This window comes from Meleagris gallopavo, chromosome 2 (genome assembly GCF_905368555.1).
Source record: "Meleagris gallopavo chromosome 2, MGAL_WU_HG_1.1, whole genome shotgun sequence".
NCBI lineage: Eukaryota > Metazoa > Chordata > Aves > Galliformes > Phasianidae > Meleagris > Meleagris gallopavo.
In genome coordinates, this window is record NC_139405.1 from 79,446,849 (window position 1) to 79,473,795 (window position 26,947).

Consider the following 26,947-nt stretch of genomic DNA (forward strand, 5'->3'; position numbering starts at 1 on the left):
TTACGTGCTATCTCATCTGAATATACTGGCAATCACCTTGGTTTATTATTACTCCATATAATTTAATTTTCAATTTGATTTTTGGAACTTAGCCACCCTTTGTATCTGAGAAATTCATTTTTTATTATCACATTACTGATCTTTTTTAACAGTTTCTACCTGCAAAAAAATTTTTGATCAACAAAAGCACATGAGAGAGAAACTAATTTCTAATACTCATCATTTCTTTTTTCCTACATTAACTTATTTCTATTGTTGTAAGGAGGATCTAGGGAACTAAAGTCATGTCAACTTGATCTCGGTTCTAAGGAAGGTCATGGAACAAATCATCTTGAGTGATGATTCGGGACAGCTGGCAGATCAGGTCCAGCCAGCATGGCTTTATGAAAGGCAGGTCCTGCTTAACCAACCTGATAGTCTTCTATGAGCAAGTGACCCTTTCAGTGGATGAGGGAAATACTGTTGACACAGTCTACCTAGACTTTAGCAAAGCCTTTGACACTGTATCCCACAGTATTCTTCTGGGGAAGCTGGCAGCCTGTGGCCTGGACAGGTAGACTGCTGGGTAAGGAACTGGCTAGCAGGCCAGGCCCGGAGAGTGGTGGTGAGTGGAATTAAATCCAGCTGGCAACTGGTTACGAGTGGTGTTCCCCAGGGGTCAGTGCTGGGGCCTGTCCTCTTCAGTATCTTTATTGATGACCTAGATGAGCAGATTGAGTGTACCCTCAGTAAATTTGCAGTTGACACCAAGTTGGGAGGACGCGTCAATCTGCCTGGGAATAGGAAGGCCCTACAGAGGGATCTGTACAGGCTGGATCACCAGCTGAAGCCAATGGGATGAAGTTCAACAAAATCAAGTGTCAGATCTTGCATTTTGGCAAAAAAAAACAAATCAAAACAAAACAAAAACAGGCAATGCTCTAGGCTTGGGACAGAGTAGCTGGAAGACTGTGTGGAAGAAACGGATCTGGGTATGTTGATTGATGATCAGCTAGACATGATCCAGCAGTGTGCTCAGGTGGCCAAGAAGGCCAACAACATCCTGGCTTGTATAAGCCAGAAATAGTGTTGCCAGCAGGAGCAGTGAAGGGATCGACTTTCTGTACTCAGCACTGGTGAGGCTGCACCTGGAGTACTGTGTTCAGTTTTTGGGCTTCTCATTACAAAAAAGACCTCAAGGCCCTAGAGTATGTCCAGAGAAGGGCAACAAACCTGGTGAGGAGTCTGGAGCACAAGTCTTATGAGGAGCTGCTGAGGAAACTGGGATTGTCTAGTGTGGAGGACGCTCAGGGGGGACATTAGCGCTCTCTACAACTACCTGAAAGGAGGTTGTGGCGAGGTGGATGTTGGCCTCCTCTCTTGTATAACTAGCAATAGGACTAGTGGAAAGGGCCTCAAGTTGCACTAGGGGAGATTCAGGTTGGATACTAGGAAAAATTTATTCTCTGAAAGACTGATGGAATGGAGCTGCCCAGGGAGGTAGAGGAGTTACCATTCCTGGAGGTATTCAAGAAACAAGTAGATGTTGTACTAAGAGACAGGATTTATTGAGGAAACACTGGTGGTAGATGGATGGTTGGACTAGATGGTCTTGGAGGTCTTTTCCAACTTTGGCTATTCTATGCTTCTATAAACATCCATTGCTTTCTCAAGAAACACTCAATTTTCTTCTGAGGTCTAATATTACAATTTTTTCTTTTTCCTCTTTTCACTCATAACTTGTAATTTGATCTTTGATACTTTAACAAACAAAAACAAAAACCAGTTCAATTTTAGTAAATTTATATCATCCACTGTTTTACTAAATAGCTCTGCAGAGCTGAGATCCAAACACTCAACTGAGAAAAATTTTGAAAAAAGTCTGATTCACATTAAGGCATCTCTGCCTTTTGCTACATAGGAATCCTCCACAAAGTTAAAAGATATGGATTTGATGGATGGCCTGTTCAATGGACATGGAAATGGTTGCAAGATCATACTCAAAGGATAGTGGTCAATAACTCAATGTCCAGTCAGCAAAAAGTAACAAGTGGTCAGCACTGGAATTGATGTTCTTTAACATCTTCATCAATGACATCAATGGTGGGACTGAGTGCACCTTAGCAAGTTTGCCAATGATACAAAGATGTGTATTGTGATTGAAAGACCTGAGGGACGGGATGCCATCTAGAGAGACGTTGTCAGGCTTAAGCAGTGGGTCCAAGAGAACCTCATGAGGTTCGATGAATTCAAGTGCTAGACCTTGCCCCAGTGTTGTGGCAATCCCCACTATCAATACAAGGTGGGGGATGAAAGGATAGAGCACAGCCCTACTGAAAAGGTCTTGAGGTTACTGATGGAAGGCAAGAAGGACATGAGCTAGCAATGTGCCCTCACAGCCCAAAAAGCCAACTGTATTTTGAACTGCATCAAAGGAAGCATGGCTAGTAGGTTCAAGGGAGGTGATCTTTCCCTTCTGTGCTGGTGAGATCTCAGTACAGTGTCCAGATGCGGAGTCCTCAAAGGAGATTTAGACTGGGTATATGAAAACAGGCTTTTGCAATAAAGGTAGTTTTCCTACTAATAGTATTTCTTACTAGTAAAAATTTCCTACTAGTAATAGCTAATGAGAAATGTATAAGAATTAATACATTCCTGGGCATGAAAACATCGGTTGGAAACAAAGTCATCTGTCATAATCAATGCTAAATCTACAACTGAGCCCAACACTAGTTTCTGCTTTACAAATATTATTAGCACTGGTATCCTTATGAGAATCAGGTGACCTCAGCACCAGCCACATAGGCTCATGCTGCCACCCATGAGAGGCTATGAAAACTTCTTGCTGAGGGATTTTTGGTCTTTCTGTGTATGAGATGACTCCAGACTTAGCTTGGAGCCATTCTAATATGTGTTCTGATTATCTATATGCTGATACTTGGGTTATTGGCTACATACTTTGCTGCTGGCTTGTTCTTCCATGACACTTTAGTTTTTAAATCTGTTTTGGCACAGCACATCTCATGGCATGGATTGGATTTACTGAGGTAGCAGTGTTGAGCCACAAATTCTGGAAGTCTGAAATCCTTTATCAGTTGCATAAAACAAGGAGTATAAGACACCTGTTTCAAGACTGAGACCATAAGGAGGGCCAGTGGCCCATAATGTACTGGTGCAGCACTCTCCAAGGCAAAACACAGTGCATCTGAAATGATTAGGTATCAAAATAAGACTATAGCAAAACAGTAAGAGTTTAAAATTAAGACATATTCCATTTGCCTTGAAATATTCTGGTAGCACAGAACTGAAAACAGAACTGTACTATTTTTGTAAACTAATAATGTAAAGAAGTAATGATAGGAAAGTCTATCTTGAGACATAAGAAATATCAAGGACTCTCCAGGGTTATCTTCCCATAGCAATTAAGATGAAATTCAAGGATGAGAGGACAAAACTCCTTCTGTGCTGTTCAACAAGGGAAGCTTAAGGACACGAACTTTGCAAGAAACATCACTGTTGAAAGGGATACGAGTTGAGTGAGTTCTGCATCAGCTCATACTTAAAGATCTCCTGCATGTCTCTTCCCTACATGTGTTACAAACCATTTGAAAAAAGAACACAAAGTCATCAGACCAATATGTGAGCTCTTATGAGCTCTTATATACCCACCCTTTGCCAAGAAGTAAATTTGATGGGAATCTGTTCTGTGCTATAATCAGTTCCTACTCCTTTTTGAAAATACATGAGATGATTTCTAAACATCTAGTTATTACATAAGTAAGAAAGTGTAATTATACTTTCAGTTGCACTGCACACACAATGCAATTCAATCATCACATACATAGGAACAATGATTTCAATATACAAAACAGCCCAATATGAAAAATCTTTCATTTGTAAACACATCCTTCCTTGGCTTAGAAAGCCAACATAAATAAAATTTTAAGTTTCCTTCCATCCAACACACACCAGAGGGAGAAAGGAACAGAGAAGTAAAAGCATATTTTGCGAGTTGTGTCTCATTAGTGTTTGATTCTGCCCTTCTTTCCTATCCCCCATTTTCCCTTCAAATTTTAAATGACTTCTTTCCCTTGCCACAGCCGAATAGCTTTGATCCTTTAATTGTCTGAATTATTTTTCCGTGTTCCATGTTTCTCTGATAATCACTAATCCATCTTATTGTGCACAAACCATTAAAAAGTTCAGAATTTGCTCTGAATGGCAATGACTATACGTTTAGCTCACACATCCAAGAGATTTTGAAGACCTTGTGATTCATTGTATGAGCCAACCAACAGGTTTTTCTGAGGCTCAGCAGAAGGAATAATCTTGACATGTCTGCTGTCATTGTTTCTCCTTTCACTATCATACTCCCTTGAGTACCACCGTCAATCAGACTTCTGTCAAAGATAATTAACTCTTTTGCGATTGTATCTTTAACAGAAACACCAACTCTTAAAAACCTCTGTCATGATAATAACAATAATCTTGAAAGCTGATCCTCTCAGTGTTAACTGGCAAGCCTAAGGAGCTGCTCCTTCAACTCATGTTGAAGGAAAACCATATGCTTCAGAAACCACTTGGCAGGGCTGTGCAGTTATGAGTACTTATCAGCTCTACAGTAGATACTTAACCCTCTCTTCTGCCCCAGTCATCAGTTCTGTCTCTTCTACTGCTCCCATCCAACACCTTTCTTCTCAATCTTTCACTGAACTACAATATCTTTTTATCTTGCAGAAAATTCAGAAAATTATTTCCAGAAACTCCCTCATTTCTGCACAACTTTATAGCTGATGGTTCCATTCTAGCTGTGCTTTCTGAACTCTGAATTATATGATATGCTGCCTACAAAAAATTCATCAGCTTCCTTTTCAGCAGTGGTTACCTTCCTCCCAGACTTCCAGTATTTTTGCTCTTCTGTAGCAACTCTCACTCCAGTCTCCACATTCCCTTTCAGAGTCAGAAGCCAGGACATTTGCATTCTTATTTATTTAGATATGAATCAGCATTTATTCTCTATACCGGTTTTTTATTTTTGTGCATATTTGAAATGATACTCTTTCCTAGATACTACCTTGACTTAGGCAGCAGTCCTCAAGGAGGTATAATATCCCTGAGATGAGTCCCAAGGTTCCTAAACTTGTCATTTGCAAGCACTTCTTAAAGATTCACTTAATGCTTGGGTCAATGGATCAGCAATCTGAATCAGGACTTCACAGGCAGTGAACTGTTCCTTTTTAGAAAGGCAAGAAGCATACAGCACATAGTATGAATTTTGCAAATATTTTGTTATGTGTTATGAATTCTCCGTTTCCACTATATTCTAAGATATATTCTAAGAATTGTTTTTAAATTATTCCCCTTTAGATGAGGAAGTCTAGACAAGAGAAGGATATAATAGAGAAAAAAAAAAAAAAGAATATCATAGCTGGCTGAAAAGTCCTTGTTTCCTATTCTGACTGCAAATAATACTCTAATAACAAGGGCATTTATTATGCAGTTATAAAAATCAATTTCAATCAATATATATAAAATCAATATGTATATATTGCAATATATATATAATACTCTTAAAGAGGCCATGTGATTCCAGTGACAATGCTCAGACTTTCGAATGTTTGAGTTCGGAAGAAAACAGCTGCATGACTGTAGTTAATTCTGGAGAGAGAGGCGAATTAAACAGAAATTCTAATGTCAAAGAAAGAAAGTAAAGTGACCATGGAAATATTTGTCAGCTTTAGAAAAAAATAAACAAAAAACACATTCAGTCCAAAATAAAGAGCAGTTGCAAAAATAAGTCAGCTACTATGAGAATCCAGCATAGGATATTTTCATTATAACGATGCAATAATAATCATCACATACAAAAAATCTAGAAACACGGCAAGTAAATTGCTTTTTTTTCTCCCAAGCAATTGGATAAATCATTTCAGACATAATGGTGCAGACACATTAGTGGATTAATCTAGTAAAAATTGCTCACACAAAATGGCTTGCTAAAGCAAATTGCATCTTTAACCTCTCTATATGTTAATTTTGTGCAATTGCTCCTCCACCTTTTGTGTAGAAGTAATAAAAAATCTCTCGATGGCAAAAGGAGAGGGAAATTTCTAATTCAAAATTAAGTATTATTTTAAAGTACTTCTTCAGTGTTTATGATACATCCTGAAAGAAAATCAAATGCAGACTGGGGTCTCCCCTGGAGTCTGCCATTGGTCTCTGTCCCCTTTAACTGGAAATAAAGATTGGTTTGATAAAAAGTTACATAGACTCTCAGGTTTATCAAAACCCGGACAGCCTGATATTTAATTTTTCTATGTTTCTTCTTTCAGGCAGTGCTAATTACTAAAATGAACTTATAGAAAAGAGAAAAAAAAAAAAAAAAGCTTGGGCTAGATGCTGATCTCACGTAGCAAATTAAATCTGATTAATCCTGAGAACATAATTCCAGATTTGCAATGATATATCTAACAGTTCAATCTGGTCCCAAGCTTAAATAACTTGTAAACCTCTTCCCATTGTCATCTGGTGTATGAAGTCCAAAAATAGTAAGTTATTTTGATGTTTTAGATGATGATATATTTTAATATTGAATGCATTGACATGCAAGAAGAAGAGAGAAACATCTCAATTAGAGATTTCATTGTTACGTGTTATTTCTGCAAAACAAAGTATTCAAGATGAATGTAAGCTAGTAAAAAGTGGGATTTTTTTTTCATTAACATTTGTGAAATTTGTTTATCTTTTTGTGTTTCAAAGAGGGCTTCCTTGCTTAGGATTTTAAATCATAACATTGGCTTCAAAATGACTACTTGGATACTCAAAATTCTATATGCTGGGGAGGTAAGAGTTCGATCATCTCCTTCACAGACTCACCCTGAATGTGCAGTCAGCATCCAGCTTGTTTTTCTGCCACCAGAATACAAATAACAAATAAACATGGCAGAAAGTATATAGGGAGAGATTCTTTAACAGGCTGAGTGACTTCTCTAGAACTCATTATTTTAATAATGAACACAGTCCAACCATGACAGACACAAGACTGAATTTTTATGCAAATATATTCATCAGTTCTGGAACCACTCCAGCCCTAGAAATCAAATTAACAATGTCCATTAAGAGATATCGTGTATTTGCACACAAACAAGAAATAAAAATGAAAAAATAAAGGGAGGAGGTGCTTTCTACTTAGTAGCTGAGAAGGATAAAAATTTAATTTACCATTATTGATGATGTCGTTCCATAGGTAAGAACTATTCCATAGCAACAATTGCTAGTGCTTGGGTATAATTTTCTAGTTTGAGTACAAATATGCTGTATGAATGTGAAAAATAATGCGTTGAATAATTTAAGAAATACCAATATTATACATCAAATGTCATTCATCGCTAATTAAGTCCTAAAAATGTGTGGATAGAGACACTATTGTACTACTTTTATGTTTCTAAAGATACAGCAGCTGCAAAAACTGTGAATTCTAATAGAAGCATTGAGGCAAGGTACATTAATAATAGAAGGTGATAAAGTTGGATTCTTTTAGAAATGTCCCTGCAGGACCTACAGTCTGAATGACTCTGCTATAGAGTCAGGATGTGAAAAGCAAACTTGCTAACTGTCAGCTTATCCCAGGGGTCTGGAGAACATATTTCCAAATTTCTGGAATAAGAAATAGTCAGAACTGCAGCATTTTAACAAATACTCAAAATTGTATCTCATAAAGGATAATTATGACTGTTTTAATCCTGAGTTACACAAACTCACAGAATGACAGAATATCCTGAGATGGAAGAATCCCATGAAGGTCACCGAATCCAACTCAAAATCAAACCCCATGTCTGAAGGTGGTGTCTAAGCACTCCTTGAACTCTGGCACTCGGGGCCATGCCCACTGCCCTGGGCAGCCTGTTCCATGCCCACCGCCCTCTGGTGCAGACTCTTTCCCTAACCCCCAGCTGCCCCTCCCCTGACATAGTTTGATGCCATTCCCTCAGGCCATGTGGCTGTCACAGAAAGCAGAGCTCAGCGCTGCCCTCCGCTCCCTGTGAGGAGCTACAGGTGCCGTGAGGGCTCCCCTCAGCTCCTCTACTCTGGGCTAAGCAAACACAGGGACTGAGCCGCTCCTCATGATGCAACCATACAGTTAGTAACAAGATATGCTACTTTCTTTGGAGACCTTTGCAGACGAATGCACCAAAGAAACCGTGCTCCTGACCCAAAGTGCAGTTCTACCCACAGCAGCTCTGTCACGTCCACTCTTGGCATCCATCCATTCCTCAAAAATGCATCTTCAGGTGGATGCAGATAAAACTTCTTTTCCATAGTTGTGGCAGTGAATGTACATTGCATTTTTCCTGGAAACCAAGCGTGTCCTTTGGTTAGAGAACTTATTAAACTCTTTTTAGCAGATTATTTATATGCCAAACACAGATATATAAATAGATCATTTCCACAGTAGCCAAATTAGTTGCAAATTTGGGTTGAATTTTGCATAAGGTATTTTTAAATATCCAAACAGTTCATTTTAAAATATTCCAAGTTGCTTGTTTGGCCGTATTTAAAATATTTTATTTGATAGCACTTAAAAAAATAACTAAGGAGAGAAAGCACAAAAAAATTATGCACTCAAATTAATGGAGACAGATGACTTGCAGAATCAAACTCTGCAACCCAAGTAAGATTACAAAGCAGGTATGGTTTATTCAGCGGTGCGCATACACTGGGTGCACGGGGGATAGATCCGCCTAACTTGCACACTGAAAAATCATGCTACAGATATAGGCCAAACATAATCAATAGTTTTCCCGGAATTCGGATACATATTCATTACAACCCGAGAGTTCATTAGCATGCAGACCCCCCCGCTCTTGTGCATGCGTAGTTGGTCGTGGGATGAAGATTTGTTGTCTTCCTCTCAAAGGCTTCTGACCTTTCTCGCTGTAAACTTCTGACCTTTCGGGGGGGCATCCCCCAAAACCGGTTTCTTCTTGCCCTGTGGACATCTAATCACCTCCCTGCCAAATGTCCGCAGGCTGCTCTCAAACCCTTAACTTTATGGCCTTCATCCCCCTCACTATCCCAGTCACAGTGTCTGCCACCCCTTATTTTTCTAACAAGCTCTACATTCTTGCTTCTATAAACTATCACTAACTATTCCCCTTCATCCCCCTTATTCTCAGGTACTGTGAAGCCTTCTTGCCTTTTTACTTTCACTTATGGGGCTCTTCTCACCTTTCACAGACACAAATTTTTCTTTTTCCCGTGAGAATCCAAAGCCATGTCTTCTCTAAAGCAACCTAGCTACAATATACAATATTTTAAGGTATTGACCTAGAGAGGTTTGTTCACAGCCTCTCCCACTAATTCTGTTTTTAAAGAGTTTACTTTGCATGGACAATTTAAATATTCATTAACCCAGTGAGAAGGGAAAGCACTTAAAGTACCTTTCAGGAAGGTGACAAATCTGGGCTCAAATCTATGTTGTTTTAATTCAGAACAGAACTTTGAATCAAAGTCAATATTTTCTCAGAAGTTTATTGTAACAAGAAGGTTTTGTTTTTTTTATTTACTCTTTTTTAAATTGTGTTAGTGAACATTAGCCTCTACAAGATGGAATGAAATCAGCAAAAGATGTTGCACAAAAAATAGAGTATAACATGGTAGTTAAGTCATTATGGAAGGAGCCAATTCAAATATCTACAAGCTGTCTCTCATGGATGAAATTGAAGAATTCACCACCTAGAGGGCATACAGCCATGGTACAATAAGCCTTTCATCTGTCACATCTAAAATGAGACAAAAATCAGGAGAGACGGCAATTAGATGATTTTCTGAATCTGTGTATACATGAAAGGAAACCTTTGCTTCTCATCAGTGTTGAAAACTTCCCTTTGCTTGCTAAGTTTTTTACACTTTACTGTTTGTAACCCAGATGTAATTTTTAGTCTTTTTGGTTGTCTTTGCAAGAGACCCAAAGGAAGGATTTTTGTATCATGTATTTTAACATCTTTTTTGATATGTTTATGAATAACTCTGCAATGTAAGTCTTGAGTTCTTCCCCTCATGTATTTTCTTTGAAGAAAAATCTATACTCAAACCTGTCTGCAAATTAACATTTTGTTTACCATATTAAAGGCACCTGATAAAAAGCTTCATTATTAAAACTAAATGCTGACTGCCAACACTTCTAAGTTCACAAAAAGGAGATTTTTGGAGAACTAAATCTTCCTTCCATCTATTGCAAGTGAGCAACAGCATATGTTCATGGACAGATTGATTCTATATTGCCTGTACAATGAGTCCAATAGATCTCAGAATACAAACTCAATGCACTTGTACAGCAGTGCTGCTCTACTTTCTTGAAGTGCAAGTTTTATGTCTTCAATGGCTGTGCTTGCTCTCAGCGGCTACTCAGATGTTTCTCTTTTTTCATTTTTGTTTTGGAAAGAAATCATTTTGTCATCAGCAGAGAGAGCAGTTTCTTACTCTTTCTTATGCTGACACAAATTCTCAGATGAAATCTTCTGAAATCTGCTAATGAGCTGGGAAAGGATGCATTTCACTTCCATTATTCTAATGCTGTACCACTGAGGTTCTACTGAGGTTGAAATCTGCTGAGGGTTCAAAACTACTAGCTGCCAGATGGAACACTTCTACATGAACATCTTCAGAGCAAAGTTGTACAAAAGTTGCTTAGGTATGGATGTGTTACAGTGAGCTCCAAAAATAAACTCAATTTTAAATCATTTATCTAGCTGGAAAAATAGCATAAAGTTTTAAAAATTCTCATCTTCTTCATGAAAAAAATCTCAGGAGAAAATGATAAACCAAGTTATAATTACCACCAAAAAGGACTGATTTCAATTAAGTACATTCCAGATATCCTCCTGGCACTAAATAGAGCAGACTTTGACTTTAGATATTATGTGCATACAGTTGGTTGAATGTAAGTGGATTAATCTAAGAGAGTATTAGTTTAACAAAGAACCCTGACTACCACATACATAGTGATAGGCCATGAAGATCCATGGCCAACCACACTGAAGGACTATGCTATAATTTCTGAATGATATTGAAGCCACCTTAGAAGTTAGTCACCAGAGAGAAGAGTCACTGAAAATACTAATTTTGACAAACAGAAGTGAAAAAAAACCACCTTGTTTTATTCTCTTGTCTATGCAGTTAATAGCTCTAAAGTTCTATGTTTTCTAGTGGTTTTGGACGATCTAGTACACTACAGACACAAAACAGGCTATTGTAAAATTTTAATATTTTTTCACCATCTATATTTCCAAACACAAAACATAATGATATATATTAATATGTACATATCCACACAATTAAAAACAGATCTTCATTTAGTCTTGTCAAAATTGGTAATTCTAATAATAGCACGTAGATATGCAGAAATTAACTGGAACAGATTTATTCGATATTTTTTAAGGTTTTTTTTTTTAATAACTAAAACATGTAAGCATGATTTTGAAGAGCTCTTCAAATATGAACTTGTCAAATTATTTTCTACTGGGAGAGCAATGACAAAAGATGAAATCCTGACCATCTCCATTAGCCAGTGAGAACAGCATGTACCATTCTGGCTAGTCTCACAAGCCCAGGAAGAGGCAATAGCCCTAAAAGCACCAGCTCCGAAGTCCAGTGGCCACAAAGTGCTAAAGAACAACCAAAGCTCTAGCAATTCCAAACCAGGTATTTTGGGGAGAGGCAGAGCTGGTCTGAGTAGCATCTGAAGGTATACTCAGAGCTGGGTAAGAAGGGGATATGCCTGATGATTTTTCTTTTATCCTTTAAAGGCCAAAAATACTGCCCACAGAAAAATGAGAGCTGAAAGGTGTAGTTGAAGTACTTGTGTCTCAATACTTATTTCATATTAACCGTTTTTATACTTAGTATGTAAACACTTCATCACGTTTTGAGCTTGATCTTTTTCATTGTCACTAAAATTGAGATATTAAAACTCAAGCCTACCTGGCAGCTAACATCAGCAGTAGCCATGGTAGCAGAACACGTCAGTTCAGAAAGGGAGCCCAGGTCACAGTTCAAGATATCATGTACAACAGCGTGAAGAAGCTTGAATTACTACTGCTTAGGACTCAGCTCTATAAAGGAAAAAAAAACAAAAAAAAAAAACCACTAAAAACAAATCACATTTTATTTCCTTTTCAAGTAATGTCAGACAGAGAATGGATACTCAGTTGAGTCTAAATTCTGTTGCTTTTTTTTTCTGAAAAGGCAATTCTGTGATTTTTGAATTATCTGCTAGATTGCTCCTAATACCACAAAAATGAGGGCGATTTCAGTAAAATCGTGAACATTTTTCCACGACTTCATCAGCATTATAATCTTCAAACAGTACATCTTCATATACACACTTATACTGCAGGATGGCATTATACCCAAATGCATCAAATAAATGCAGTGTGGAAAACAATGTAATTCCATCTCTCTGATTATCATTAATAAGGACTAAGATCTCTCCAGTTGCAGGCATTGTGATTCAAGAAAGACAGGAACCAGCTGAGTCCTTAGTAGAGCAATGGAAAACAAAAATCAGGAAATCATGACCCACAAACGATAGCTGAAGGTGTAGGGTCATTTAGATTTACAACATACAGAAGAGGCACATAACAGTATTCAAATACATAAGAGGCTGATAAATGGAGAAATGAAATAATTGGCAGTGCCATTGGCTTCTAATACAAGAATTTACTTATTTGAATTGGAGAGAAGATTTAGACTAGATATCAGCAAAGTTTCTCTGATGATAAGTGTAATGTAGTACTGAAATAGATTACCTGGGAAACTTCTTGAGACTATGGCACTGGAGATCCTTCATGGGATCACAGAATTGTAGGAGCTGGATGGGAACTCTAGAGATCATCCAGTCCAACCCCCCTGCAAAACAGGCTCCCTAGACCAGGTTGCACAGGTAGGCATTCAGATTGGTCTTGACCATCTCCAGAGAGACTCCACAACTTCTCTGGGGAGCCTGTTCCAGGGCTCCTTCACAGTCACTGAGCAGAAGTTCTAATGCACATTTGTATAGCACTTCCTATGCTGCAGTTTGTGGCCCTTTCCCCTTATCACCACAAACTGCTGAAAAGAGTCTGGCCTCATCCCTTTGCCTCTCGCACCTTAAGTATTTACAGACATTGATTAGATCCTCTCTCAGCCTTCTTTTCTCAAGGTTGAGCAGAGCTAGGTCACTCAGCCTAATCAGTTCATCCTTGAGAGCTGCTTAGACAAACACCTGACAACAATGAGGATGGATCAGTCTCCCTTGCACTGATGAAGTCCTTGTTGGTCCCACAAAGATTAGAGCGTTCCTGGGCACAACAAGTTTAGGAAAAATTTAGTTATCCCTAGTTGTCATGTTTAAGTTCAGTTGTGATTATTATATGTAATTTAAGGATTTCTGGCTCTGCTCAAACACATAGCTTGAAAACAAATGTGCATCTTTTCTATATTGATCAAATTGTGTGATCATGATCAATAGGAAAGGAATATAATATTTCATCTGCTAATCTATTCTGTATTTTAGAGTTGTGATTCATGTCAGCTCACTTTTGAAGTCTAAAGGTAAGGTGTCTGGCAAAAGGTTCCTTCTTTAAGATTCAAGATCTCAGACAAACTCACTCTATTCTTAAAACCCAAATTAAACAAGTTGGTTTGCTTATGATGGCCAGACAGGAAGCCTAGCCAGTTAGAAAACTGTGCGGATTTTCAAGATTACAGAATCATAGAATGGGTTGGGTTGGAAGGGGACTGTAGGCCCAACTAGTTCCAACTCTTCTGCCACAGGCAGGATTGCCACCCACTCAATCAAGCACTAGATTGGGCTGCCCCAGGCCCCATGCAGCATGGCTTTGAATGCCTCCAGTGATGAGGCATACAGTTTCCCTTGGCAACACGTTCCAACATGTCACCAGCCTCTGAGAGAAAAATACCCCTGACCTCTAATCTAAACCTTCCCTCTTTCAGTTTAAAATCATTCTCCCTTGTCCTATCACTATCTACCCAGGTAAAAAGTTCATCTCCCTGAAGTATATGAAGAGATTTTGAAACGAAGAAGTAGCAGTCCTACTGTGGAAATGTCAATAGGCAATTCAATTCACATTGCACTACTGATTACATAGCACCAGTGTAAATAGTAACATGTATTTCAAGAATTTTGCCGAAAGGGTACAGCTTCTGCAGAATATCCAGGCATATTTACAACTTTGTATGATTTGCAGTGATTGTTTGAAGTATGTTGTGAATGAGCCATTACATATCAATCGGATGGAATGACCAAAGATAGACTTCCAGAAGGTAGATCTATAAACATATTTCTCCATAAGCTCAACATATAATTGCTTCTTCAGCTTTGAGACTGCATTTGAAAGCCTGACCCTCCTGCCATGCCATTCCATTATCCTCTCCAGTATTTGAACTTTGGTGTACCTTCTACTAAATAAAAACTCAGCAACTTAGCAAGTTTTGCAAAGTCCATTTAAGTTGTTGTCGTAACAAAATTAAACAAATGTACATTCGGATCCAACTATTTGTTTAAATAATATGTGAATTATCAACATGAATTATCTTGGGTAACTTAGACCCAACACCAGTAAGATTAATAATTAGTGCTTATGAATAAGAAATGCAAGTCCTTTTATTTGTTCAGTTTTTATTACAGTGAAGGAAAATATATAATTTAATAGGATTGTGTGAACTTGTGCTCTTGTAAGCACACACACAGAAATAATTATTTTCCTAAGCTGTAATTGATACTATATACAATTTGTAAATAACATAATTACATGGTTAATTCCTCCTGGATGGATAAATAAAATATATTTCTTAATTTTCCATATAGCTTTGAAAATTAAGAACTGTTGTCATTAAGTACATCGTTAAATGATGATTCCTGCCCCAAAATATCCTAAGATAGAAGGCAACAGACAATTGCACTGTATGAAAAGTGTCAATGAAACAAGCTGGTTGTTGTCAACTCAGATGGCATTCAAGTAATATATATATCTGTCAAGACACTGTATCATTTCTTCATAAAGTTTGAAGGTACTCAGAACCCAACTGGACATCACCCCCAAACAACTTGCTCTATTGCTCTGCTCTGAGAAAGGCGCATCACACTGGATGACATCCAGTACTGCCTTCCTACTGCAGCCACTTCTGTGCTTACGTCATTTTGTCAACATAGAGGACTGAAGAAATGCAAGCAGCAACTCCAATTTAGTGATCTGTATGAATATTCCTTTGCCTGGAAAGTTACCTTTCATTTAAAACTTCTTTTTTTTTTTTTTGCTAGACATTCAGCAGCATTTCCCCAAATTCTTGTGTCTGCAAATAGACTATCTGCCTCAGAAAGGTCTAAAAACCAAAGACAAAATAAAATCCAACAGAAGGAGTGCTACATAGCACACTAGGAGGAATGCATATATTTAAGGCAAAGTGACAGTAGCATTCTTCTTCAGTTTTATTATCTGAAAATATGGCATCTCTTATAGTCCATCCATCTTAAGAGATCTCTGTGAAGCAGGTTGGATTAAGGAAATTTTATTAGGCAGTATGTTTAACCAGCCTGAAAAAGACCTTAGGAGACTGATGACAGGTCACACTGCTCAGCTAGTTTTTAGATAGCAAAGGTTATAGAAAATAAACCTTATAATAATTTATTAAAAAAAAAAAGAGACATTGCAAGACAATAATCTTAACCGAATACTTAACCAAATACTAGGAATGTGACATTAGTTGGAGAGAAGTAAATCAAACACATACCTTACAATAAATGTGATGTGTTTAAATCTCCCCATGTTATCAATAGGCATTTTTTTTTTTTTTTTTTTTAATTTAAACACAGCTCCTGCTTTGAGGAATGCACAGTAATTTTTCCAGGATGATATTTCTTCCACGTCAGGTGTGCATTTTCACAATTTCATTGTCTATACAACTCTTTCTGTTCCCAGTTGCTCACAGCAGCAGCAGAGCCTGTGTGCTCTCAGGCAGAACAGAGCAGATGCAGATGAATGCATGAAAGTCACTATGAAGGCTTCAGAGAGATCAGGTAAAATTTGCTGTGATGGCATCTAGCCATAAGACATTACTCTATAGCACTTCCCAAGATGCAGCACTGCATGTTCAGTTTCATGAAATGCATCACTCTTCCTTTGTTCTCTATTCTAGTATTTCTTTAAAATGAATGCTGTATTTCTCCCCCTTCTTTTCATTCTTTCCAAACGGCAGGTGCTTCTGCTATTGCTTGAGAAAAAAAGAAAGTCTATGAAGACCCTTTAAAGCCTTTCTTGGAGGATGGACAGTAGCACTACAAGGTCTGAAGTGTTCAGACTGTGAGAAATGGAGATGTTCTAGTTTGGTACCAGTCAAAACCAGAACGGGAAAAGAATTTAAATGCACTTGGATATATTTCAGTTTATAGCATAGTTTAGCATAATGTTAGTAAGCAGAGAATAAGTAGCAAAATTAAAAACACATTTTTTGTCTTCAGCCTTAACAAATAGTCCAGTGCCTTACTGTTTGAGATGAATATTGCTAAGAAGGTGTGTGACACCTGTATTTATGGTGCTTCAGGAACTTCTGTAGTACGCTAAAAACTGAACTATCAGTGTTAAAAACATGGAGAGATCAGAGCTTCCATATCTTTCCTCAAGGAAAGAAAGTTATGCAATAAGTAAGTTTCAACTACACAAAGCAGCTATTTGGACCACAAAAGCATTTTCCCCTGATTGTTCCCCCGATTTTAAGGAGTCCTTGAGGATTAAGCTCTACGTATCAAAAGTAAAACTTGACCCTGCTGCACTGCAGTGACTAGCAATTATAGCACACAAAATAATCAGTGAAAAGCAACTGAACTGCAAAAGAAAGTTTTGACCAGATGATAGAACACAACATTCAGTTAGCTCTCTGGGGAACTCTTTGACTCATAATCTAACAAAATGGGAACAGGCAGCTTCACCTTTTGTTATCTAATGCTCTACAGGAGCCTTACAGGAGGAACTAAAAGCAAAGACTCCTGTTCCTGCTAGAAGCTAATCCCAAAGGCAGTCTTCTATCTGGCACCAGGCGGCTGCCTGGCTACAGAACATCAGTTAGAACAGCTGGGCAGGAGCTGGAGCAGAAGAACATAAAGGATTGATGGTGACGGAGGGCAGTCTGCTATCATTCACACTGCAAGAGAGACAGCCTTTGTTGAAGGAAGTTATCAAAACTGAACAAAATCTCCTTCTGACCTCAGGTCTTTTCCATAGGACTTGTAGCCAAAGAGTGGAGTTGCACACCCAGTTGGTCCCCTAATAAGCTGTGAGTGAATTTCATGCACAATAAGATTTGATCATTTCAGCACTGTGTAATGTTCAGAATGCAAGCAGTAGAGGAGAAAAAGGAAAAGGGATTGTTTGGAAAGGACAAAGCAAATGATGATTTTTCTCCCGATTTTTTCTTGCATCCTCATTTAAAATAGTCTAAGAACTCACATATTTCCCTACCAATGGATGCTTTCAGTGATCAGAGAAATAGGAAGACAGAAGGAGTAGAGTCAAGCTAGAGTTTTAGTGCAGTTTCTTTCATTCACTACTGCACAGTGAAAATTGTTCCAGAGAGATAAAATGAGGAGAGAAAATGGGAAGTGATCTTGTGCAGAATTTCTAGGCTTATGAATCTCATAATGTCAGTTCTCTTTCATTTCCAAAGTAATATGAACCAGCATAGCAAAAAAAAAAAAAAACAACCAAAACTTATATTATGTATATTGTCCTGCCACACAGTGAATCAATGTTCATTACACGTGGCATTCTAATAGGGGGAGGGAGCCTTTTCTTCCACCCTGGGTGTTAATTAACCATTATATCACTGTAGCTCTTGTGGGGCTCACCAAAGGCTTGATTTAATTCCCAATAATACACAGGAATATATTACCACTGAAAGCTTTCCTCTACTTCTATCTCAAATTTTCCTTTTTCTTAGAAATGATCAAATTGGGAGAGAAATTTTTATTTCAGCTTCTTGACAAGTGCAAGTACAAAACTAGAGCAATTAGGAAAATTTTTCCAGTGGAAAAATGTCATTAGAATCAATGTGCTGGTTAGTTGTCATGATGTTTTTTTTGTTTTTGTTTCTTTATTATTTTTATTATTGCCAAATTAAACTGTTCAAGAGAAAGCATCCCAGCTAGTCTGAGCACTTTATCAAAGCCATGAGTTATACCTGTCCTGGGCTGTACTGAACACTTGTAATGCTGTTCACCTGGACAAACCTGATACCTATCACCTCTAATAAGCCAGCATTTTTTTAAATTTATTTACAGAATCACTTTACCACCACTTTTATTTTTGCATGCAAATAAGCAGAACAAATACACTAATGAGCTCAAGATTATATGCTCAGAATATACTAAGCCCCACACACAAATTTTCCAGCCTGTATTTTCTTTACAGAAACATTCAAATTATGTGTGCACAGTTCACAATTACGTAATTGTTCATAACAAAATTTAAGCATATTCTTTGCAATTAGTTATACGTAATAAGAATATAATTGAAGGCATAGTTGATAATGTTCTGAAACCTAGTCATCAAAAGTGTGCACCTGGTTAAAAACAGTCAAGACACTTAGCAACTTTCAAAAATATTACTGTGTTTGGCCACTCTAATTTTCTGAACAACAGAGATTTAAAAGAGGAATTCTGCATAAAAAGGGTTGGACTTCAAGTTATTACAGAACTTCAAGGAGTATCACTAGGACTTCAGCTTGGTGTCCCTCAGCCATTTCACATTTTACCTTAGTCATGCAGCTGCAGTTTGGCTTCACATAGGGAGTAGTGTCCAGCACTCATGTTTCAAAGAAGAATAAAACCCAGTAAGTCTCAGAACAACCAGGTTTCTTCTGATTTTGCATAGAAGTTCTTTGTGAACTTCCAGCTTGAGAATCTATTGCAAAACTGGCATTATCTGCTTACTCCACATGGAGAACAGCCTATGGGGAAATGGTTAAGGATCTTTTGCTAAATTAAAGAAACACTAATCTCATATAGCCTGTTTGAGACTGAAATGTAATGTGAAATCTAAGTATTCCATATGATTTGGAACCTAGTCGCAGGTGTTCCCCAAATGCCATGCAGAGTCACAGAAAATCACTAGTTTGAAATTACCCTGAACCCAGGCTGACAGGGAGTGAGGGAGAAGGGGGAAATAACAGCTCTTCTATGTCATTTGTATCTGAAAGCCAGAGCTAAGACTATAGTGGAACACCCTGTGATGTTAAGCGATGCACAATTTGATCACACTGGTTTTTAATTTGATTTTCATATTTTTATAACCCTTACTATTTTAATGGATTTTCAGGCAGCTGAGATTTACTATTATGAATATTTTTCATAAAATAACAGTAATATTTCACTCAGTTCTAGGAATATACATAGTCAGTTATGAAAAGTGAAACAATAAATTCACGTTTTTTGTAAAATACAAATTTCAAAGCAGGTTTCATCACAGAAAAGCAGTACCAGATTCCATGTGAGAAAAAGAAATGCCTATCAAGTTTATAAGCACCTTTAGCAATTAACATTTTTGAAGTGTTGCAATCTATTCAAGATCTATTTGTAGGCATGAATAAGCAAAACTCAAATATGTTCTTGTATAGAAATCATTTCTGAGTTCTCATGGTAACCATTTTAACAGATAAAGAGCAAAACCATCAGCTTTTCTCATAAAGTAATTTGCTGATTTTGTCTCTATCCTGCTGAGAATGGCAAGTATGAGGTTACAACACTTCTTTCATGTATTCTCTGACTGCAGTTTACTTGATTTCCATAACTGGGATGAAGCTTGTACATTTTGACAAAAGCAAAAGGATTCTTCCTCTCTTGTTAATTCTTAAATAAGATTATCCTTCAAAAGGATACTTTGGTAGGAGGAATCACAAAATAAGGTAATATTCAACACAGTTAAAGATATTACAACCCCTCTGTCAAATGCAAGTTTGATCTATAAAAAAAAAGTAGGGCAAGTTATATTTTAAAAATTTATGCTGCATTGAATTACAGAGAGTAAAAATTTTAGATATGAATCTAAATTCAATTTTAACCACAATAATACAATTACAACTATAGAGAATCCGCTAGAAAAATTGTTAATAAATGTTCTATTTCACTCAAACCATATATCCACAATTGGTGTCTTGTTCAAGTCCTTTTGGTCAAAATATGACTTTAGATATCACAAAAGAACATTACTTTCTTATTTGTGTGATTTCTGCTTCATGTTTTGACTGGCCTACCATTGCCAACATATATCAAGAAAGGTATAAGCTTTCAAACTCAAAATCAGAGCCCTATTTCCTTTTTTTTTTTTTTCCCCTATTTTTTTCCTCTCTCTTTTTTTTTTTTTTTTTTTTTTTAAGCAAATAAAAAGAGGTCCAATTTACCTAAGTGTTTGGAAAGCTCACAAGTTAAAGCTTACAAGAAGAAGCTTTCCTCTCTAAGGAGAGATTTTGAAAATATCTACCCATAACCTCTGGACACTAAGGATTTCTCTGGCCTTTAATTTATATGTTTATGTTTGGTGTTCATATCAGAAAAATATCAGAAAGATTCCAAGATCTTACATTTAATGAAAAAAATATTAGAGGCCTTTTTCTTCTCTTTTTACATGAAAGTACCTCATACAAAACCAAATTGTTTTGCTGAATTGTACTGATTGTTGTTGAATTTTACATACATCAGGAAATGTTCATTAAACATCTTTAAAGCACTGTGAAACTCATTTGTTGAGAGGGTTGGAGATATAATTATACACTTTAAACACAAACTGTGAACAGAATTGTAATTGCATGCCTTTACAGGTCTCCAGTCAGTGGTGGTGAGAGCATTTACGTGGTAATGGTAATGTTATCTGGAGTTTTCATTTGCTAATGCAAAGCATGGGGACTTTGCTGGGACCATGTTTTGTATCCTAAGGTTCTTAATAATAACCTATGGCAAATCTCTCAAAATATGTATATGCAGTTGTGGATTTGGAAGGAGGAGTTTCTATGCCAAGCAACAGAAAGCTCTCTCCAGGACTTTTAGCAAAAGTAAGATTCATAGTTCCTTCTAATTATGCAGTTTATTCAAAGCTCTAGCTCCAGTTGCTAAAACTTGGCCTCATTTTCATGACATCCCTCATCTTCATTGTTGAATATAGCTTTCTCTCACACATGTAAATTCCAATTTAGGGTGCATGTTCTTATCTATGCATGGGAAATCAGCATTCAGCACAGTTTCCCATTTTTGGAAGCTAGCAAGTTCCCTACTGAGTTATGTGGGCTAAAGTGGTATATTTAGCCAATCAAAGGGAAACATAAAAGGCCAAACATATCAACACACTGTGATTCTTTCTGGCACAAAAGATTAATACTGTATGTAACTCTCATTTCTGAATGCCAAAAGCAGATTGGGAAGAACATTTTCCTCTTGTATTCTAAAAGCTGAGCTGAAATATGTTCTAAAAAGAATGAAGGATAAGACTGAATTGGTCCAGTGTGTTTTTGAGAACACAACAGATAGTTTCATGCACGAGTAGAGAGGGTGAAGGACATGATTCACTGTCTAAACCTTTACGTGGTGGCCTTTTTATTGGTTTCTAGGACATACAGAAAGCAGATACAACACAAGGCTTTGGGACCTTGGCACGCTTCTGGAGTTACAGCTACAAAGGTCTGGAGAGTTACATTCAGGCAATGGATTTCAGCCCAAGATGTCCAAGGAACTTTAACTGTGGTATACAAAGAGATCAGTTTTGAAGATAAAAACAGATAGACCCTCAGGTAACAGCAGCCGCATTGAATGTCCAGCTTGTGCATTTATTGTCATTTTAGCCTGGATCCAAGTTCACAATCTCTGCCTGATTTTTCTTGTTCAGGATTGCTCTGCCACAAGCTGACAGATTCCTCAGAATTCTGCTCTTCCTCCTTAACACTTTCTAGTTGTCCACAGATGATCCTCCTGCACATTCAGGCCACAACTAGTAAATCAAGTATTTTCTCCAAACTATTCTTTAGGAGTGAGGCTAGAAAATGCTCAGGTTTCTAAAGCCAGGTGGCGCACAGTCCAATTAAACATTAGCACCCTCCAGAAGCATGAATGGATCCAATCTACTAAATAGTAATGGCCACTGACCCATGTTTACTTCCAGACTGTGCCAGAAATTGTTTGAAGAATTCACAGCTGGTGAGGCTAAAAGCATACTAAGAGTCTGTTTAATCCCTTTTGCAGCATGTGCAATCACATCTCAGTGCTCACGACATTCTGGCCCAGGTGCCATTCAATTTGCTGGTACAAAGAGAGAGACACAGTTTTTGCAGGAATTTAATTAGATTTTCAACCCATCTACAAATAAGCAGTTCAGTTATGTCTGGCCAAGCATATCATCTGGTCTATAGGAAAGAAAGTTTTTGTTCTGGTTTCTTTGACAAAATACTTCAAAGGGAGAATGCTGTCTATGATTCCTATTCTGAGAATGCTCAACCACCAGAAATGTAGCAATAGTAGAATTTTTGCATAATTTTACTCAGTCTGGGAGAATTTTTACTATGATATGGAAGTCTGGGAGTCATGGTGAGCATGCTTAGGATGGGCATTTGAGCAAACTGCACAAGAAGCTGCTGCCAGTGCACTTGTCAAGGAAAGGACCTAGAGAAACCCAACCCCTTGACTTGGGAACGCACCTGCAGACTTCAAATAAAACTACAGAAAAAATGGAAATATATAAGAACAGGAAACATTAAAACCAAACCCTCTATGAATTCACTGCCCCAACTGGTTTAGTAATTACTTACTTTAATAAAAGGTCTGATAAAAATACATTGATTATTTCAGAACCCATTATTAAGTACTTTAAATAACTATTCAAATATAATGGCTCAGTCTGAGGACAAGTATAGAAAAGGGATATTCTCCTGCAAAGGTAGCATGATACACTGAAGTTGAAAAAATCACCAAAGAGGGACTGTTCCATATGAAACAGGAAATATTCTCTGACAACCTTTCAGAAGTGGAATTACATAAATTGTACCTGCCTGAAGGTAACTACAAGTAGTGATGTTTCTATCTGTATGCCTTGTTTCCCCAATTTAATACAGTTAAACATAGGAGATTCCTACAGAAAGCAGCAACACTTGTCTTGATACAGAAACTAATCTTTCATAAAAACCAGATATATTTAGGTATAGTAGGAAGATGTACAGCAAATTGAAACTGAGTTTAAACTGAATAGATGGGAAAAGAGACCTGCTATATTTGAATTACATTTTTAAGGCAGGGAAATTGAACTCAATTACCACTTTATATTTTTCAGTACAGTTTTTAAACTGATAAAAATATACGTTCTCCTTCAACTTCAACAGGACTGTTGCTGATATAATAGAAGGGAAAATATTAATTCAGAGTTAAAGAACAAACTTTTTTCTTTTTTTAATTATTGTGTAACATTTATTCAGAAAATTCTAGTACGAACTGATGAGAAAAATGTTTTACTGTTTTAGAATCATTGTTTTACATACTTAGCTCTTTTCCCTATTTTTTCACATCTTCTTCTCTTTTAGTTCTACATGTACTTTTTCTTGTTTGTGTCACATTTGAAAGTTTTTCTCCCTATGCTTCCTAACAGAAACATTTATTACTGTACAATATGAGGGTGGCATGTGAATAACACAAACATACACGCACATACACACACACACACACACACAAAAAAAAAACAATACAACAACAAAAGACTTCAAGCAGGAGATGTATCAGATACCTGACACAACCTAAGGGAAAGATTTAACACAAATGTCAGCTTTCAGTGGAACAGATTCCCAGGAAGGCAATTTCATCACGGGATTGCAAAGAGAACAAGGAGCCTCTTCTCCAGCTAATCATTTCCTAACAACAGAGATGTAGGCAGCTAATTTTCACTACTCTCTACAAGCCCCTAGCCTTCTCTCAAATAAGTAGGCATCTCCTTTGAAGTTCACTGTGCCTAAGTTAAGAACATCATAAACACAAAACGTGCTCAGTTGGCAACTTCTTTAGTGAAGGACAGTTTTGTAGATGCAGGTTCCCTCTATCTCATAGAGATAATCTGTAAATAACAGTAGAACAAGAAGTCTGCATTGGTACTACTCACATGATTCCTGGCATTGGCTAGGGATTCTCTCAGTGACTAGCTACCTTACTATTCAAAGAACTGGCACAATTAATATTGTCTCTTTTGCCTTTGGAGATCCTCTTGCTCTTACTGGACTAGTCTAAAAAGTTGGTGGGTCCATTTCAGTCAGGAAAAAAAGAAAAAAAATACAGATAGATGAACATGTTGTCATTGTAAGATATGGATAGATACTGGATAGATATAAGGAAAAAAATCTTATACAGTGGAGTGGCAAGGCACTGGAACCGTTTACCTAGTATTGTGGCTAATGTCCCATCCCTGAACACTTTCAAGGTGAGGGTGGATCATTCCCTGGGTGACCTGATCTAGCTGTGGTGTCCCTGTTCATTGCAGGGAAATTGGACTATATGGCACTCAGAGGTCCCTCCCAGCTCTAAGGATTCCGTGACGTCCAGCGTTGTGGTAACAGAAACTAAGTTAGGCAAGAATCATAAAGAAAAATCCACTACAGGGTGAAAAATTCTTAATGATCTGAACGCCTCATGCAGAAAACTGCTCTATAATTCTCCGGCAGAATTTTGCAGGCTTTTCATATTTGGATAATGATAAACATTGAACAGTGAGTTCCTGGTTGAAATTTTACTAATAAATTCCAGCATAGAGTAGAAGAGTGTAAGTTGGTAACTACTAGAAGGAGAGTGCAGAAGATGGATGGCACATAGTACACAAATTTGCAACTGTACAATACTCACATAATTCAACCTGAGATAGAAGAGGGGAGATCATAATTAGCAGGCTCATGGCAAAAGAATGTAACAACAGTGCCTTCAAATGAGAAGCAGGCACTACAGAACAATAACATAATAAAGAAGGAAAATCTGCTTGCCCCTTCCAACAACCAGTGATGGCTCAAGAGGAGAACAATCTCTATCCAGCAAGATACTGCTCCCCCAGCTGTTAACCCTTAAATGAGGGTGATGAGAAGTGGATCCAGTCTCCAGCCCTTCCGGTCATTCAGGTGCATTGCTTGCATCTGAGCACCCTGGGTTAGCCATGTCTTCTCACCTGGTGCTCAAATACTGGTTCAGGTCATGACCTGGCAATTCCACTGCAGCAAGTTCCATGTTCAGGTTTATAAACAGATGTCATGAAACAGAAAATATTAAATAGTAGGAACAAGCAACCAAAATCAGCAGAGTAAGATACCTCTTCTAGAAGCTAAAGTACAAAGAGGGAGAAAAGGGCTAAACAGTACTGGACAGCTACTGAAAACAGCTACATCTAAACAAATACAGATGCTAAAGGTCATTCTGAGTATGACATTTAACTAAACTCAAAACAAAGAGCTACTTGTGCAGCTGTAGTAGTCACAGAACTTTTAGTCTGTAGAAGGCTTATCAAAATTTGTTCTTATTGTTTAAACAAGTTCTTGTGTCAGCATTGATCTCTCTAACATACTGATGATGCTTTTAAGACAGTTATTATTTCAGAGACAGTATCAAGGTCCTAGCATGATGTCATGGTTTTATGTTTTTTTGGTTTTGGTTCTCAGTATTCTGCATCAAAACATCATGTAGTGTACTGGGAGTTAAAGTGTTAATGCTCCAATTCCAGGCACCTATCCCTATACATTACAGAAGTCATGGGATCTGGCCCTTCCGGGTAGGGCGGTCTCTTACTGCCTGGCAGTGGGTGCTGGAGGGTGCTTTCCTAGCCATTCCAAACTTTTCAGGTTTGAATCGGTCTCGGGAACTCTCTCTCTCCTATCTTATTTGATTTATTAGTCTCAATTTCAATCAGATTGTATTATATTGTGTTATCTTGCATTTTGATATCATAGTTAGTAAAATAAGTTTTCCTCAATAGATTGTTGCCGCTGTTTTTGTTTTCCTCCCTTCCTTCCCATTTTGTGGGCTGGGGAGGGGAGGGCAGGGGCCTACTGCCCCCTGTCACAGGCATAAATTGATCTCGTTAACTCCGTGACACATGATATTTTCTATAATTTAGTTCATATATAAACAAATGTGGTAAAAGAGTCAAATTTGAGAGCTTTAGAAGAAGGCTAGTAACCTACTGCAAATATTTTCCTTGAGGAAACTTGAGGCTTTAAAGAACAAATAATTGTCAATATGAGATTTATTTGGTAGCATATTTGTCCAGTCAAATCCATATCACGAGAAGGTAAAAATATTACCCTATTTGTCTGAAGTTAGACATTGTCCTAATCATAGAAAAGAGCAAAATTAGTTGAATTAGCTCTGGTATAGATAGATGCCTTCCATCTTTTTTACATATCTGTGTAATAAAAAAAATAAGTAATACGTAAAGGCTGCTCTGAAAGTAATATCTACTATTTTATTATGTTGGTCTCCCTACATCAGAGGCATGCTGTTGGTATGGCAGTGGAGGTTGAACCTTTCTGCCAACATTGTTACATTTTGTTGCGTGTGACAGATGACAACAGAAGAGAAGTCTGACACAATGACATCTGACCTGGAAGTGCATGTGAAACAAAGGTGTGTCATTGAATTCCTCCATGCAAAAAAAATGGCACTCACTGATGTTTGCTGAACATTGTTGGAGACCAAACAGTGGATAGGAGCACATTGAGACAGTGGGTGATACCTTTCAGCAGAGGTGACATTGGGTCACCTTCACCAGTGCACATATATACAAGCACAACATGCAAGCTCTTTTTCATGGCTGGCAAAAATGCACGTCTAACAGTGGTGGCTATGTTGAAAAATGGTGTTTTGTAGCTGAGAATTTTCTTTATCAAATAGTGTTATTGTTCTCCCTGTATCTGTTGT

At 37.5% G+C, this 26,947-nt stretch overlaps 1 long non-coding RNA gene across 2 annotated transcripts in view; it reads right to left on the bottom strand.

The window, feature by feature from the left end:
* Positions 1-7,941: 7,941 nt before the first annotated feature.
* LOC146545052 (uncharacterized) overlaps positions 7,942-26,947 on the bottom strand; it is a 58,851-nt gene continuing 39,845 nt past the window's right edge. For both annotated transcript variants that reach the window (XR_014881770.1, XR_014881772.1), the window contains 2 exons: positions 11,962-12,092; positions 7,942-8,330 (listed from right to left, as the gene is read on the bottom strand). This is a non-coding gene — a long non-coding RNA (uncharacterized LOC146545052). The remainder of the gene's footprint in view (positions 8,331-11,961; positions 12,093-26,947) is intronic.